Raw genomic sequence first — 6,464 nt, forward strand, 5'->3', positions numbered from 1 at the left:
TTACCCTAGGAGGCACGAACCAATGACAGAGGGAAATGGTGACATTGGGTGAGGTTCCCTGGACTCCCCATGGCATGTTTCTCTGCGGTGGGAGGCGCCCACTGTTGGCCGGCGGCTGGATCTTCTGGTCCCGCTGCTGTCAATGAGATTTGCCATTGAATCCACCGTACATCACCGGCAAACCCGTGGTGAGGGAATGCCGTCCGTGGGACCGAACGATACCGGCGGTATGAACAACCGGAAGGTCTCGCTCATCATCTGTAGGCCAGTGATGTGGGTGCTACCATGACAACCAATGGCTTGTACAGCCACTTGGCAATAATTGCAAACACCGAAAACCCATGATAACAACTGATAAACCACCTGATATGTGGCACTTGTGGTAGAACCAGCATCTCATGGATTGGTCTCTTCAGCCAACAGTAAAAGTGACCGTATTCTAGAATCATAGAAACCCTACAGTGCAGAAGGAGACCGTTCGGCCTATCGAGTCTGCACTGACCCTTTGAATGAGCAAATTTAGGAGTGCCCTATCCCCGTAATCCCATAACCTAACCTGCACCTCCCTGGACATTAAGGGACAATTTAGCATTGCCAAGCCACCAAATGCACCCATCTTTTGGACTGTTGGAGGAAACCGGAGCGCTAATCTGTCCCTGAAGGATTTACTGCCATGTTCATCCCATTTGTAGATGGAAGGATGCTAATGATGAGGCAAAGGATGCTAATGGTGAGGAGAAGGCAGCACGTTAGCATAAGTGGATAGCACTGTAACTTCACAGCGCCAGGGTCCCAGGTTTGATTCCCATCTGGGCCACTGTCTGTGTGGAGTCTGCACGTTCTCCCCGTGTCTGCGTGTGTTTCCTCCGTGTGTTCCGGTTTCCTCCCACAGTCTAAAGACGTGCAGGTTAGGTGGATTGGACACGCTAAATTGCCCTTAGTGAGTAAAAAGGTTAGAACATAAGAACATAAGAACTAGGAGCAGGAGTAGGCCATCTGGCCCCTCGAGCCTGCTCTGCCATTCAATGAGATCATGGCTGATCTTTTGTGGACTCCACTCCACTTTCCGGCCCGAACATCATAACCCTTAATCCCTTTCTTCTTCAGGAGGGGTTATTGGGTTACGGGGATAGGGTGGAAGTGACAGCTTTAGTGGGTCGGTGCAGACTCGATGGGCCGAATTGCCTCCTTCTGCACTGTATGTTCTATGTTCTTGGTCTTCCTGAGCCAATAAACAATCTAGTCCATTTCTATCCTCCCTGGAATTATCCTCTGACTGCTGTCTCTTACCCCTGATAAGCAGCACATATAAAACTTCACACAGTACTCTTAAAAGTAACCGTAACATTGTAACATTGATTCACTATTCTAATACCCTATCACTACTTATATGGCCCAGCATTAGACTGCAGTGTAAATAAAGCTGTAAAATGGAACCCATTCAGCTCTTCAAACTGGAACTGACTCAGAAACTAAAACCTACCTTGTGTACTGGTGGTGGTCTTGGTGGTGACAGCTGTACTGAGGCTTTGAAAAAGTCACCTCTGAGCTTTGCAGCGTGAATTCAAACTGCTTAAATTTCAAACACTTAGTTTCGGTTTACGGGTGTGGACATCACATTTAACAGGAAATCATTTGCTGCCTTATAGGGAGCATGTGCAAAGTTTCTACCTTTCTTTCAGAGGCACAAACGTAGAGAAACATCCGTTCCTTTATTTACTTTCCTTGAAAGAAAGGACAATTTAGCCTGCCTTCCCCTCACAGCTTTTTACTGTGAACTCTTGTTAATCATTGCCTAACTGCAGTGTACTGGGAGTATTTGATGGGCCAGTGAGGGAACTTCACTCATTTAACCCACTCTGGAAATGTTTGATGGGACAATGTAGAGGGAGTTTTACTTTGTATTTAACCCACACAATACCCAGTCAGGTAATGTTTGATGGGGGAGTGTAGAAGGGGCTTCACTTTGTAATTAACCCACAGTGTACCAAGTCTGAGAATGTTTGATGGGGCAGTGTCGAGGGAGTTTCACTTTGTATTTAACCCACACAATTCCCAGTCAGGGAATGTTTGATGGGGGAGTGTAGAAGGGAGCTTCACTTTGTATTTAACTCACAGTGTACCAAGTCTGGGAATGTTTGATGGGGGAGTGTAGAGGGTGCTTCACTTCGTAATTCATCCACACATTACTTACTCTGAGAATGTTTGAATGTCGAGGGAGCTTTATTCTGTACCCAGATTGGGAATGTTTGATCAGACGGTGTGGAACGTGCTTTACTCTGTACCTAACCCATACTGTATCCAGATTGGGAATGTTTGATGGGACAGTGTACCGTGGCCTGCTATTTTCTTATTAAATTCGCTCATTCAAATTTTCATTTAAACTGTTTCTTACTTTTCTAAATAATTTTTTAAAATTCTGACATCAAGTTAGAAATGTTTCCATGATGTACCTGACCTGTGAGTGTTTGTCGTGCAGAACTTTTATTGTGTATCTAATCTGTGCTGTACCTTACTTGGGAGTGTTTTAAGGGACTGATTTGCTCTAAATCAAACCCCACCTGAGACTGTTAGGGGAATGATTGATAGGATATGGCTAAGCAAAGCTATATCTCGCCTGGAAGTACTTAACACTGACCACGAGAACACACCTCTTTCAAACTCTGACTCCGATAGTGTTCACATGTATCAGTGCAACGCAACTTGCATAGAAACCAGTAAAATTTCAATTGGCGTCTTCTACGCTTCATTATGGAATTTGGAGACGGCCCCTAACTGCCGTTAGAAACGAAAGAGCAGCACACATCAAGTGTCACCACGAGGAACAATGGCAACCTCCAGGCATCAGGCCAGCACACAGCCTACGAAGTAATTTTTTTACACCAATCAAACAGAAAGTGCTTTACTTTCTGAATTTAAATTTAACATGACTTACTCTCAAAAATTTGCTCAGCATTAAATTAAATTCAGTTTGTGCAACATCTGATATATGGAAGGCTCTGCTTCCCAAGTGAGTCATTCTCGCATTGAGTCATGCCGTACCAACTAATGGAAACATCAGAAATTCCATCCAGTGTAAAATCAGCATAGGTTTCTGCATGTAGTCTCGCTGTACCCCCTTCAGGGAGGTATTGGTCTACTGATTACTGCAGTTTCGCTCTGTCCCACCCTCAGGGACATATTGGTATACTATTACTTTTTTAAAATATATATATTTATTAAAGTTTTTTAACACAATTTTTCTTCCTTACAAACAATAACCCCCCCCCCCCCCCACCCCCCGCCGTAACAAAAAAAAACGAGAAATTGCGCAGAGCAAGATATATACATGGCAAAATGATATATTTACACAGCTTTGTACACTGGCCCTCACCCGTACGTGCCAGTTTCCCCCAACCCTTCATGTTATCTCTTGCTCATCCACCCTCCCAGGCAGTCCCCCCTCCCCCCCACCCCCCCCTCCCAGGACGTCCCCCCCACCCCCCCCCCACCAATGTTGCAGCTGCTGCTGACCGACCTTCCTCTAACGCTCCGCGAGATAGTCTAGGAACGGTTGCCACCGCCTGTAGAACCCCTGCGCAGACCCTCTCAAGGCGAACTTAATCCTCTCCAACTTTATGAACCCAGCCATATCATTTATCCAGGCCTCCAGGCTGGGGGGCTTCGCTCGTTCCACATTAGCAAGATCCTTCGCCGGGCTACTAGGGACGCAAAGGCCAGAATGCCGGCCTCTTTCACTTCCTGCGCTCCCGGTTCGTCCGCTACTCCAAATATTGCTAGCCCCCAGCTTGGCTTGACCCGGACTTTCACCACCTGAGATATTGCTCCCGCCACTCCTCTCCAGAACCCCTCCAGTGCCGGGCATGACCAAAACATATGGACATGGTTCGCCAGGCTCCCTGAGCACCTTCCACATCTGTCCTCTACCCCAAAGAACCTACTCAACCTCGCCCCCGTCAAGTGCGCTCTGTGGACCACCTTAAATTGTATCAGGCTGAGCCTGGCACTCGAGGAGGAGGAATTAACCCTACCTAGGGCATCAGCCCACAGACCTTCTTCGATCTCCTCTCCCAGCTCCTCCTCCCATTTATCCTTCAACTCTTCTACCAGCGCTTCTCCCTCTTCTTTCAACCCCTGGTGTAGTTCCGACACCTTGCCCTCCCCGACCCATACACCCGAGATCACCCTATCTTGAACTTCTTGTGCCGGGAGCAACGGGAATTCCCTCACCTGTCGCCTCACAAAAGCCCTCACCTGCATATATCTAAAGGAATTTCCTGGGGGTAACTCGAACTTCTCCTCCAGTGCCCCTAGGCTCGCAAACGTCCCGTCGATGAACAGGTCCCCCATTCTTCCAATCCCTGCCCGATGCCAGCTCTGGAACCCCCCGTCCATCTTCCCCGGGACAAACCGGTGGTTACCCCTGATCGGGGACCACACTGATGCTCCCATTGCACCCCGGTGCCGTCTCCACTGGCCCCAGATCCTTCGCGTTGCGGCCACCACCGGGCTCGTGGTATACTTTGTCGGCGAGAGCGGCAGCGGTGCCGTCACCAACGCCCCCAGGCTCGTTCCTTTACAGGACTCCATCTCCATCCTCTTCCATGCCGCCCCCTCTCCCTCCATAACCCACTTGCGGATCATCGCCACATTTGCTGCCCAGTAGTAGCTCCCCAGGTTTGGCAGCGCCAACCCTCCTCGGTCCCTACTGCATTCCAGGAACCCTCTCCTTACTCTTGGGGTCTTATTCGCCCACACAAACCCCGTAATACTCCTGCCTACTCTCTTAAAAAAATCCTTAGTGATCACGATGGGAAGGCACTGAAACACAAACAGAAACCTCGGAAGGACCACCATTTTGACCGACTGCACTCTACCCGCCAGCGAGAGCGGTAACGTGTCCCATCTTTTGAAATCCTCCTCCATTTGCTCCACCAACCTCGTCAGATTCAGTTTATGTAGGGTCCCCCAACTCCTGGCTATCTGGATCCCCAGATACTGAAAGCTCCCCTCCGCCCTCCTCAGCGGTAGGTCCCCTATCCCTCTTTATTGGTCCCCCGCCTGTAATACAAAGAGCTCACTCTTCCCTACATTGAGCTTATAGCCCGAAAACTCCCCAAACTCCCTTAGAGTCTGCATGACCTCCACCATCCCCTCCATTGGATCCGCCACGTACAGCAACAGGTCATCCGCATATAGCGACACCCGATGCTCTTCTCCCCCTTGGACCACCCCCCCTCCATTTATTAGACTCCCTCAATGACATGGCCAATGGTTCGATCGCCAATGCGAACAACAGGGGGGACAGGGGGCACCCCTGCCTCGTCCCTCGGTACAGTCGAAAGTACTCCGACCTCTGCCGGTTCGTCACTACACTCGCCATCGGGGCTCTGTAAAGGAGCTTAACCCAATTGATAAACCCTACCCCGAACCCAAACCTACGCAGCACCTCCCAGAGGTACTCCCACTCTACTCGGTCAAAGGCCTTCTCCGCGTCCATAGCTGCCACTATCTCCGCCTCTCCCTCCTCCGATGGCATCATTCTCACGTTTAAGAGCCGCCGCATATTGGTGTTTAGTTGCCTGCCCTTTACAATTCCCTTCTGATCCTCGTGGATTACCCCCGGGACACAGTCCTCGATCCTCGTGGCCAGCACTTTTGCCAGCAACTTTGCATCCACATTGAGGAGCGAGATCGGCCTGTACGATCCACATTGCAGTGGGTCCTTGTCCCGCTTTAGGATCAAAGAAATTGTCGCTTCCGACATTGTCGGGGGCAGGGTCCCCTCCTCTCTTGCCTCATTAAAGGTCCTCACCAGTAGCGGGGCCAACAGGTCTGCGTACTTCCTGTAGAATTCCACCAGGAATCCGTCCGGTCCCGGGGCTTCCCCGCCTGCATGCTCCCCAAACCCTTGCTCCTCCAACCCAATTGGTGCCCCCAAACCAGCCACCTCTTGCTCCTCCACCCTCGGGAATCTCAGCTGATCTAGGAATCATCTCATCCCCTCTTCCCCCGCTGGGGGCTGGGATCTGTACAGCTCTTCATAAAAGGCCTTGAATACCTCGTTTATTTTCGTTGCACTCCGAACCGTGGCTCCCCTTCCATCTTTGACTCCCCCTATTTCCCTCGCTGCCATCCTCTTACGGAGCTAGTGTGCCAGCATCCGACTAGCCTTTTCCCCATACTCGTAGGTCGCCCCCTGTGCTTTCCTCCACTGTGCCTCTGCCTTCCCTGTGGTCAGCAGGTCAAACTCCGCCTGGAGCCGTCGTCTTTCCCCAAGTAATCTTTCCTCCGGAGCCTCTGCGTATCTCCTGTCCACTCTCAAAATCTCCCCCACTAACCTCTCCCTTTCCATACCCTCTGTCTTCTCCCTATGAGCCCTAATGGAAATTAGCTCTCCCCTGATCATCGCCTTCAACGCCTCCCATACCACCCCCACCCGCACCTCCCCGTGGTCGTTGGCC

General features: G+C 50.4%; 1 protein-coding gene across 1 annotated transcript in view; it reads right to left on the reverse strand.

The window, feature by feature from the left end:
* Positions 1 to 1,734, reverse strand: part of LOC140389984 (uncharacterized) — a 150,124-nt gene extending 148,390 nt beyond the window's left edge. The window contains exon 1 of the mRNA XM_072474733.1: positions 1,484 to 1,734. The gene's annotated coding sequence lies outside the window, so the exon portion shown is untranslated. The remainder of the gene's footprint in view (positions 1 to 1,483) is intronic.
* Between the last annotated feature and the right edge of the window lie 4,730 nt (positions 1,735 to 6,464).

The sequence above is a fragment of the Scyliorhinus torazame genome, chromosome 14 (assembly GCF_047496885.1).
Source record: "Scyliorhinus torazame isolate Kashiwa2021f chromosome 14, sScyTor2.1, whole genome shotgun sequence".
NCBI lineage: Eukaryota > Metazoa > Chordata > Chondrichthyes > Carcharhiniformes > Scyliorhinidae > Scyliorhinus > Scyliorhinus torazame.